This window comes from Pseudopodoces humilis, chromosome 7 (genome assembly GCF_049639895.1).
Source record: "Pseudopodoces humilis isolate 2021_Gansu_Grassland_sample_001 chromosome 7, ASM4963989v1, whole genome shotgun sequence".
NCBI classification, from domain to species: domain Eukaryota; kingdom Metazoa; phylum Chordata; class Aves; order Passeriformes; family Paridae; genus Pseudopodoces; species Pseudopodoces humilis.
Window position 1 is genome coordinate 53,960,445 of NC_142206.1, and position 11,791 is coordinate 53,972,235.

Consider the following 11,791-nt stretch of genomic DNA (forward strand, 5'->3'; position numbering starts at 1 on the left):
TTTCTGCTGCTTGAGATGGCAGAATCTGCAGTTGACAGAGGGAAGTGGCTGGGAGTTTCATAAATAATAAATTGTTGTAATTCCATGAGGTCATTATAAAAATATGCATAAGAATCATAGAAAGAATATAACAGGTCATAACCTCAATAGATTTTAGAGCTGATAAACATGAGTGAGCTCAAAAAAAATGTATTACAGACAGAAACCTTAGAGATATTTCAAAATTATATTATACAAAATTATTATTTTAGGAAAGAGATAAATGTTATTAACAAAAAAGCAGAAAGTGAGTACGTGTGGAAAACATTAATTCATGCAGAAATGGACAAAATCAGCACCGAAAGAGCCGGGGCCTCCAAAATCTGTCTTGGCATGGAAACATTCTTGTAGACTAAACATTGTTATTGATGTTCTTTAGGCAACAGCTAGTAGTTTTAGTTATTATATTTCCCCTTAAAACCCCCTAGGTTTGAGTTATAAAAAGTCTCTGATAGATGCTATACCTGGAGGCAAACACTAAAGTATGAAGATCGGAATAACACCTGGCTTGCCAGAAAAATAAGAAGATGGATTATTTTGAGTACTCCATTGATTTAAACAAGCATCATCAATAATATAAAGATCATTTGAACATATGGTACAGACTGAAGGAAAATGGGTTGACATACACCTGCAGGGATATATATGGCACCTGAAAGCCAAAACCTAATACAAAGCTTGATTGAAATGTACCACATAAGCTGCAAACTGAAAATTTCATACAGAGTGTGACAATTTCATTCCAGTTACTTTTGGTAGAAGTGGAAATTGAGGTTTTAACAAGAACAGAAGTATCTCCAGTCAGAAAGTTGCTTTGAGAAAGAGAGAAGTTAATGATGCTGTTGATAGCTAGAAGTAGCGCACATCAAGCAATTTCATAGACTCAGAAAAGAACCTCTTTCATTTAAGGCTTATAGAAATTTCCACTGGAAGTAATGGGACTGTTTGAAGCAAAAGAAAACCTGGGAGGCTATCTGACAGTCCAGTACATAATGTATGGTGGTCAAAACAGCATCTTGTAATAAAATAGGAATCCCCAAGAGAGAAGGAATGGGACAATTGTGGTCCTATTACTACGTCAGGTTGCAAAAGCTTGGTTTTGGAGAAGGACCTTGTAGTGCCAGGATTGATATAAGGATAAATGACTGATTTCTGTTCCTACATCAGCTGAACCTCAGTGGGGCTAGCTGGAATCCCCAGAGAAACCCAGCTGCCATGGCTTGGAACTCCCAATATGTTAATGAAGTTGAAACTGAGAAGCATCCCTGAGCTCCAGCTAAGAAGGCTATTTTTCTTGGGTTCAGATGTCTCTGCTTTGTCCTGGAGCTTGGAGATTTACTTTCTCTAAATCACCTGGCTGGAGCACAGGTGAGCTCCTGGTCTTCCTGTCAGATAAATGCTGCAGAACAGCAAGAAAATAACGTGTTGCTAAGAGCTTAATTCCCTAAAGTCCTGCCTCTGGGAGCTTTTTGGTTGAGTCACTGGCTCTGAGAGCCCTGATGAAATCCAGGTGGTTTTGCTTCTTCTTGATTGTTTTTCTGTGGGGGATTGAAGGCAAGATGAAGCTGTGGTGGTAGGAGGGTAGTTTAACAAACACATAATTGAGTAGAGTGCATAGTTAGTTTTAAGTTTGTGTATTTGATCTTTCAAAACAAATCATAGAGCATAAACAAGCACCAAAATAGACTCAGTTAACCGCAGTTTCCACCACTGTGCTATCTAGCTATTTTCAGAAATAGCCCCTAGGCAATATATAGAAATGGGTCAGTGTATACGTGCTTTCTCTCCTCTATTAGCATTGCAGTGAATTCTGTGCTTCATCTGCCCACAATTTCAAGAGCTACTTTCCTGGCTGCTCCAGCCTTTCTGCTCTGCCTCTGGTAGCTTGGGATCTATTGTTCAGCAGGGATGGCTTGAGCTGAATGGAGGCTATCATTGGAGAAAACAAAGCTGCTGTGGCTGCAGGCTGGGGAAAAGAGGATATCAGATGGGAAACAAGCATTGGGGGTGGGGAGGAGAGGCAGAGTAAAAGCAGGGGAGATTCTGCTTGTATTGGCATGTGGCAGGCATCTTGCATGCTAGTGTGTTATTAACTTCCTTCTTTTTTCAGCATGGGGGCCTCTATCATCCTGACCTTCACAAATAGATGTCCCCAGGCAGGCCAAGCCCACTGCTGTTCCCTACAGCATCAGCATCTTTTACACACAGGGTTCTTTATCACAAATGGCTTTTTTATCATTTATGTATTTCAATTATCTTAAACTCGCTTTCTCCTGCTTCAACTCAGTCTCAGAGGAAGAGAGCAAATGGATTTAATGCATTTACCAGTTAAGTGCTGTAGATAACCACCTAAAGGCCAAGTTTTGCAGATTTTGTTTACAGCTTTGCAGTAGTTGGAACGACATACCAAAATACTGGGCATCCAGCAGCTGCCTTGGAAATGAATGGTAGCTGTTCAGGTGCTTCTGGCTTTTGGAAAACAAAGCGTTTATTTGGGTAGTCATGTATGGATTTAGGAAGTGTAACTGCTGGCTGCAGTTTCTGAAATGGTTGGTCCTAATTCCCCAAACCAATACAAGTATGGCAGTGTACAGCCACACTAACAGTGTTGAGGAAAAATAGGCAGTTACAGCATCAGTAGTGAAAAAGGAGTTTAAAAGCCCTCAGCGTATCTAGAAGCCTTAGTCAAAAATGACACTGGATTTTTGGTGCCTAAACCAAATAGGAAACTTGTCAGAATCAGGCTCTTTTGCAAATGTTGTACAGTAATCTCTGTGTCAGGAAAAAGCCTCACTACTTTTCCACCACTGTATGTTAAGAAGAATATTACAATGCTTGTCCAGCTCATTCAACAAATAGTTTTCTAACCTACAGATATATTTGACTGATGGCTACCACTTCTGACTTGGAAAACAGGAGCCAGATCACAGAGAATTTCTTTTGGCAAGTGACAGTGTCACCAGAAAATGTTGTTTGAGAAAATCCAAAATTTGTCTCAAATTCACAAACCCTTTTTACTCTTAGAAAAGATTATTGTTTTTCTAGAAAAGTATATTTATTTTTTCTTTTAATTCCAGGAACCATAAATTTAAAAAAAAAACAACTTTCTATTTTATCACCTTGTTAAGATGAAGAGGAAGAGACTAGTGAGCAGTGAGGAACTGAGTTCCCTTAAAAGGTCTCTCGTGGACTGAAACCATATTTCTTCAAGTTCCAGGAATGATCTTTGGAAGCTGCAATGGTCTGAAAACAAGACATTCTTCCTTCCAAGTATTTGAAAGGAAAAGAGCAGGCATTGACTGAAGGGGAAATGGGAGAGGTGGTAATCCTGTTCAGCAATCCAGTGATACACCCTTTCCTCACAGTTCCTTCCTACTTGGGTGAGATAAGTAACATTGGAAGTCGGTGAATAAGACCAACAAAATTGGGTGGTGTCTTTATCTAAGAGAGGTGGGTGTCCCCATCTTAAGATTAATTAATGTTTAATCTGTTTGGAACATTTGTATATTTTGTCAGGGCATGTTCCAAAACATATTTGTGGACTTTTTGCAATGTAGAAGTAAAGTGATTTCCATTGTCAGTCAGCTGGCAGCATGTCATCAGCCTTACTTGGAGAGGAGCAGACAGACGGGCACTTGTGGTATTCCCCTGGGTCTTTTTTTACTGAGCAAAGAGCTGGAGACACTTTTTTTAGTCTGTCTTCCTGAGCAGTAACATCCAGTTTCTTAGTCCTGCTTTTCTATGAAATATAATAACTTTGTTTTGACAGCAGAGGTTTCATTTGCAGAGACTTAAAGCAGTAATGGCGTTTGGTACCTGTATTCTTCTATGCTGTTTTTTTCTGAGAAATATTTTTAATAAAAGATATTTTCCAACTGGTTTTAACCAGTATCTAATTTTCTTTGAAGAAAGGTTTGGTTTTTTCCTGTATGTGGGTTAGTTTAGCACCAGCTTGACCTCCCTTTCTCTGGGCAGTTTTCAGAAGACTTAGAAACATCCCACAGGCTAGTTCCCAAAGGTCCACAGAGAAGAGGCTGAAAATCAATTTATTAGCAGTATCTCATTTAGCATGGAGCACAATGGGAGTGCAGGGAGAAGGGGTTGGTCATTAATATACATTAATATCCAGGAAAACTAGTATTTTACTGTTTCTGTACACTGGAAAAGACTTAATTCTGCTTGCATTGCCTGCACAATTATGATGAATAAAATAGAGGGATCACTTAGGAATAAGAAAAGCAGGTTTTAGTCAAGTCAAGGTTAATCAGTGTATTTATATATGGAGCTGAACGGATTTATACTCTTTTATTAAACAGCTTGGACAAATTAACATTTAACTTGTTGCACACTGCAAGGGTAACATTAATAGTGATAGAAAGCAGCAGATATTTAATCTATCATTATCATTTTTCAGTAGAAGAAAATTTTGTGCTACTGTAAGCGATTTTCCTAAAAACATACTGTCAGCCCTGATAAACAGAGGTACTCACTGAAATGTTTTATTTCACATGCTATTAACTCTTAGAAGCATCCTTAAGAAAATTCTCATTAATACAGCTTGCTCTGCTCTTGCTCCAAGAAAACTGCTCTTAGAGCTGACTGGAAACCAGGAAAAGCACATCTTTTATGTTATAAGAATAATCACAAAAAATGTTTCTTTCTCTTTTGGCCCAGGTTTGGAAAATTCCCTAAGGACTCTAAAGAAATCTATGAGCAATAAGCAGTCCATCAGTGGTAAAAGTGGTGGGGTGAATAATCAAAGGCCAGTTCCCCATCTGCCAGATCTTTGAAAGGCCTGATTTGTTCACTCACTGTGATTATGGTGTGATTGTACATGTCATGAAATCCCACTTAGAACTGCAGGATTTCGTGAGAACTAAGCCAGAGCTGGGCCTGGCCTCCCCTTGTTGTGGAATGGCTGTTATGAAATCCCCTCCCGAGCCTCTCCTGAACTTCAGGCGATGGCGCGGCCCGTGGTTAATGTCGCATACCTCCATAAGCAGACGGCCTGAAAGAATTTTAATAACTCTCTGGATCTAAATGATCATTCCTTCCACATTCTTTGTGGCTTCATAGTGTTTATGATAATTCTTGCTCGGAATCCAGTCCATATAGTTTATCCAGCTGTGCCTTTGATGATGTCTGTGCTGTGGTCTCCGGGGACAGAAGTCGTGAATGAGCAGTTAGTGAGTGACTCCCAAGGGGTTATGACATCTTTAACATAAACTCATCAGCATAAGGTTTTTCCTCTGAAATGGATTAAGCAATTTATTTAGCTATAAAACCCAGAAAACTAGTTAAGTGAATTTTACTGGGAAATCAATAAAGTAATAATTATGTAGTAGTATAACTAGGACTGAGGTAACCAGCTTTGGTCTTCTTTTCTTTGTTAATCCATTCCCTCTATCCTCTTTATCCCTGTATTTTTTGAATAGCCACAAGTTATTCTGATGAGAGAACTGAAAATGCATATTGAGAAATCTTTCAGCATATTAACTTTTATACTGTGAAATCTTTCTTTCTTGGCTTTGCAATAGATGCAAAAAAGAACCCATCCAGAATTCATTAGCAAAAACATTATCTCAGACTCATATTTTTGGATTCTGTTAAGTTTTCCCCATTTATGTTTCATAGAATGCCTTCCTAATCCTATCTGAGGCATGCCTGTAAGCTAAAGATAAATATGTAAAACTTACCTTTGAATTGAATGGTGTCTAACTATTTCTGCTTTAAAAAATAATAGCAAGCCTCTTGACATTATCTTACACAGAGCTTCAGAATTTGCATGTAGGCTGCAGTTATTACAGTTACATAGCGTGCTTTTCCTTCTGATAATTAGACACAAATTAATTTAAAATAAACTTCATTTGTTAGGCTGCTATAAATATTAAGAGATGATAAATTGCTAGAAAAACCAGACCTTCATACATCAGTTATTTCACACTTGCATTTTAGAGTAGATTAGTTAGATATAGCAGAGTGCATATTTAAAGGCCTAAATGGTTTTCAAAGTTCTTTTTTTTTTTTTTCTAAAAAATGATGGGAAAAAAAAACCCAAACTCATCAGTTATGTACTGCATATTATTTCTCACAGAAGAATTGCCTTGAAAGCCAGATCATATTATACATATTACCAATGTATTTGCATCTAGGAATTTCATTCCTATGTGTGAACAGAACACACACATCTGAATTCCAGGGAAATTAAAAAGGGTAGGACTGAAGGTCTTTTAAAGATAATTTCCTTTCTTTTTCTGCAGCCTGAAATGTCTCCAGGAATCAAGTCAGTAGTCAGCAGGAATGAGACTGAAATAATACACTGAATAACAAAAATGATCCCAGCAGCAGTAACATGAAGTGAGTCCATGCCCCTTGTGAACAGTAAACTAGCTGGCAATATGCAGGAGGAACAAGCAGATAGTGGCAAACATTAATACTGGGCTAGTATTTCTAAATGGATCTGCTTATTTTGAGTGAGATCTGTGCTTCACACCAAGGCAGTTTTCAGCCATAGAATGGGGGGAAACAAAAAGCAGTGTACATCCTGAAGAAACTGGTCATATGGGAAAATTAGAGCTGGTTTGAAATAAGGGATGTATTATTCCATTAAAGTATCAATAGTAATAAAATATAACTTTAACTTTTTCTATGAAGAATTTAAAATTGCTGCCAGAAAGTTTAAAAAAAACCCACTCAACTAAAAAAATACCAAACCCAAGTACAACCATCCTCACACTTCTGAATAACTTTTATCAAACTGAATTATTCCAGCTGAAACAGAATATCTGTCCTCAGAAAATCAGTTTCACTGTTTTGTGGTGGCTTAAGCTTTCTGTTTATTGCATTTTTCTTTATTACTGTCTGTAGATTCTGAGACACTTTTAGGAGCTGAGGAGGCAGCTGCATGGTGGGGTCATTTGAGGATTGCAGGAGTCCCTGTCAGAGCTCTCTTAGCTCTATACTGGAGATGGACTGGTACTTGTAATACCAAACTGAATCTAATTTTTAGAAAAGATCAGGAGGCAGGAAGCTTTGGGATGTTAGGAGACATTTTTCATTTTCAGAAAAGTTCTTGCCTATGTAAGTTTGTGTGGCATATTTCTGTGAGACACCGCTTAGAGCTCAATCTTGCTGATCTTTGGTTTCCATTGGAGAAATGCAGAGAGGATGTAGAAGCCATTTTACATGGCTCAAAGCAAGGCAGTGAACTCCAGACCCAGGAAATAACAGCACCAGTGTCAGCAAGCTGCCAACTGGAACCTTTTGATGGAGTGTGGTCCTGGGGGAAACACTGGCCACCCTGAGCCCCCGTGTATGTAAATACCTCAGGGCTCAGTTCTGCATCCATTTATCCTTAAAAAGGGAGCAGCTTGTGCATAGCTCCATCAGTTCTGAAAACCACGGCTGGATCCATGGGGCTAATGTATCTGCTGTTCCTATAAGCTGAAAGGACTTGGTTTCCCTCCAGGTGGAATCTTTCTGTCCTGAGCCTCAGGGGTGTGCAGAAGTGCCACTGGGGACAACTGTTGTTGTCACCTGTTTTATGAGTGCAAGATGCTCCACACCTGAGTTGGAATCAGCAAGGCAGAGGAGTCTCCTCAGAGTTGTGGTCCCTTGGGAACTGGCTGCCTGGCTGTGGTTTTGCACATTCAGCCAGCTTGGAGATCTGAATGTAAAATTCCACACTTGGGGGTGAGATGCAGATGTTGTGCTCTTCTCTGGGGAATTTCAGGTCTATAAAACAATGAATGGATTACACAGTGCTCTTCCATATATGTAGTTTTCTCATCTGTGACAGATGTGATATTGATAATATCCTCCATTCAGTAAGTCCTCCAAGTATAATTTTGTGTCAGGTTAAATCTCTGATTTAACTGTTTAAAAGCCCACTGTGTGAAAGGCTGGCAATAGAACAGACTGGGGAGCAAGACCATGCTCAGACACAAGGCTGGGTTTACACATAGCTCTACTGCAGACTTTGGGCCTAATTCTTCCCACAGACCTCCTATTTGAGTGCAAATCCAGTAGCTCTCATTTCCCAGCTGATCCCTTGTATTTTTTATGTGGCTGGTTAGCTCAGAGACCTCACATCCTGCTCCCCCGCAGGGATACTGCATGGATTTTGTGCTGTTATCTGAGTCTGAAAAATGATGAGCTGAAAGGCAGCTTAAACTCTTTGTGTATAACTGTGGAAGCTTTGTTTCACCTCTCATTTCTCTTGTATAATGTGAAAGCTGTGCTTTCCCTTGCAGGTTCATTGGTCTGAGAAACCCATCCTAGACTGGACTAATCTCTACACAAAAAAAGTGAAAGAAAAGTGCTGTGAGGGCGCTGGATATGAACGATCTCAGGCACAGCCTTGAGACTGAGGGAAACCTGTATGGCCCTGATGTGACAGATGATGGGGAAGGATGGCTGGGCAGTAAGGAGAGAGGCCTGTGATACAGAGCAGCAAGAGTTCTGTCCCTCCTGTTTCTCAGTGAACCGGAGTCTGTCCCTTGCTCAGTGGTGTGCAGGTTGCTGATTCTTAATACGGATTTACAAATGCACAGGAGGAAAAGAGAGGGGAATGTTGGGTTTGCAAATGCTGGTACTTCTTTTAAATACCAGAATGTGCTGATAAAACATCTATGTTGTGCCAGTCAAGATTTTGACACCAGGTAACCTAGTGAGCTCATTCCCAGAGCCACCTTTTCAAACAGCTGTTCCAGCAATGGATAGAAAGCTGCCTGAGAAATTTTAGATTATCCTTCTTTGACTTTTTTACGTAGAATATGCTCCATGTAAAAAATGAGATTGTAAAATATGCTTGTATTGATTCAAAACATGTAAGAGGCCTGAATGGAAACAACCTCGCAGGAAACATTCCTTTTGCTGATTTGCTTTTTATATTCTTATGGCTATAGATTTTCTAAATCTCTTAGTATATTTTCTGTATTTTAAAAAGGTCTGAAACTTTAAGTCATGTCCTATAAATTATGCACCTAATCTGGGGAAGTAGAACAGGTGAGAAATGCTCATTCCTTTATAGGCTGGAGGATGCTCAAATTACATGGCATCCGACCTGAGTGTGTCAAAACAATAAAAAGAAGTGCTAACATTGATTTACATTATTCAAGCAAATTGAAATCCTTGGGTGCATTTTTAGTGGTGCACTGTAAAGCAAATTGTGTTTCATAGATTGAGGGAGTCATAAAACAATAAACTAATTAAGACACCTTTTGTCTGTCTGCTCCTCTTTGCCTATGTGTGTGGTCAGGGAAGTTTTGTCAGTATTAGTGATGTGTGTTTATATCCTGTTTTCAGTAATGGTTGCCAGTCTCAGTGCATTTTAAAGCCTGAATATTCCCAATTCAAATTAAAAAAACCCAGCAAACAAAAGACCCCCCCACAACAACCTGACCTAGAGTGTAATTGTGCTCCAACAGTTGGGTAGACCTCATCCTTTCAGACTTGCTCTCCTGTCCCCAGAATGTGGTGGCAACAGTTTCTTAGCCTGGGCTGAAGCAGGATTTGAGATTTTTGCTGAGGAAGAGTCCCAGCCAGTGTAAGTTTGGCCCCAGGTTTGGACACCTTTTGTCTCTGTGCGTAGAATCAACCAAAAGCAAGAACTGTGGGTGATAAGTGATTGCATTATTATCTCTTCCAATTTTCAATGTTGTTTCAGTATGAAATGCTAGACTGGTCTAAGAGGTGATTACTTTGAGCACAAGAAGCATTAAAAGTCTGTGTCTCTCTACAGTGAGGCTTTTGGACTAGTGCTGAGACGTTTTGCTTCAAAAAGTGGATTTGAATTTTTTTAATGCCAAATAAGGTTTTGTTCCTGAGGGCTGGATCTCATCCTCTTTCCCACAGCAGGTTTTCCCTTCTCCTTGCTGTGCCTTCTGCTCATTCAGTAGGATTGCTCCCATGTAAGTGCAGTGTAAAACTGGGTCCTTTGTTAAACCTGACCAGTGTGAGGAAAAAGGAGGTTGCATTCCTAGAATAACTGGAAATGGTACAGGCAGATAACACCAGGGAATAAATCCTGGCAAACATCCTTGTGTATGGTGGATCTCTTTAAGAGAATACATAGTGAGTAGAATAAGGGCCCAAATTACAGCAGTGTGTGGCTGCTGATACCGAGAGAGCATCATTTCAGCTTTCAGACAAAATCCCATTTTCTGAAATTAACCTTATAGCTACTCTTTGAGCCAAATAACCTCTATCTTTTTCCCACTGGAAAAGTGGGAAAGAGGTAATTTTCCTGCCATGTTGCTGTGTTTGTCTGCAGCCTGTCTGGGTCTTATCAATTAAAGCTTCTTTAAAAGATGGGGACCTTCACTTTTTATGAGCACCTGTGTACCCTGTACCCAGGGACAGAACTGTACGGATTAGGGTTGTGGGGATCTCTAGGAACGTATCTTTGTTCTGGGATCAAGCAGTAATAGGGTTTTATGTAGAAGGAATAGCAAAAATCCTAGGGGATTCATTCAAATTATATCCCCAATTAGGACAAAAGAGTTTTAGTTTAGTTTGATAGGGTTTTTGCATCCTTAGAAGTTATAAACATTTGTTCCTTTATATGATGGTGTTAATTAACATTGTTAAAATTTACCACAGGTTCCCATGTTTACACACCAACAAAGAAAATTCATTAGCCATTTGCAATTAACAGAGGGGGAGAAAAGTATTTTTCTAAAGTTATTTGATGCTTTAAGAATCAATCTTAATATTGGTATTGGATAAAAGATGGGGATTGATTTCTAAAAATTTACTTTTTATAAAATGATTTGTCATTTACAGCAATACATTTTGAGTTTACATTAAACATTTTGTGTCCCTTCTGTCTTTATTTTGATGTAAACACGTTGCTGAGTTTGCTATGGAGATATTGTATGGTTCTTTATTAACTCTTCGCTCAAGAGGAGTCTCATATTGCTTCTCAAAGCTAAGATATTCTCTCATAAAACCCTGACATCTTTTTTGGGTTTTTTTTAATCACTGTTCAAAATAATGTGGTGCTCTGTTGCCCTTGTAACTTTGACAGATGATTAATTATAAATTTGGGGTACTGTGGTTCAGGCAGAAACCTAATTGGATATTTGTGAACCAAATGTGAAAATGTTAAATGCAGGTCCATGCTTCAGTGACGCTTTGATATCTCTTTTCAGAGGTTAAATCCTCTGTTTTGAAATATATGAATACACACCGTCTGTTTCTCTCTAGTGGATGTATATGTTTCCAGGCAAAATCATAATTCAGCTTTGCATGAGGAGATAAAGCTTTATCAGTAACTGCAGGGTAAAGAATATTTTAAAGAGTATCTGCATTCTCTTAAAAAAAGCTGTACCTTAAAAATCCTGCATACTTGGGGAAGACTGTTCTAAAACTTCAGAAAATATGGAAATTCACAGGTAGAATGCCCTAAACATTAGTTGTGCTTTCCATCTCTGGCCTTCCCTTCTGCTTAGAATAACACATTGCTAGAAGAGAGGGTGTCTGAGGCACTTTGGTGTTAAGTGCATTGGGGATTTGGCATCCAGGTTTGGCTTTTTGGTTGAAGATTTGTTGATCCACCTCTGGTCCTCATTTCACAATTCCAGAACAAGTGGATGAGTCTGGTAGCTTTGTTGGTTTAATTTTTTTTTTTTTTTTTAGAATTTCCCCACAGACCCAAAAATTAAGCACTTGTTTAAATGTTTTGTTAAGGTAGACCCTGACTTGTGAAGCTGTGGAGGTGTTACTGTAAATCTTGCTGTGGGTTCTGACA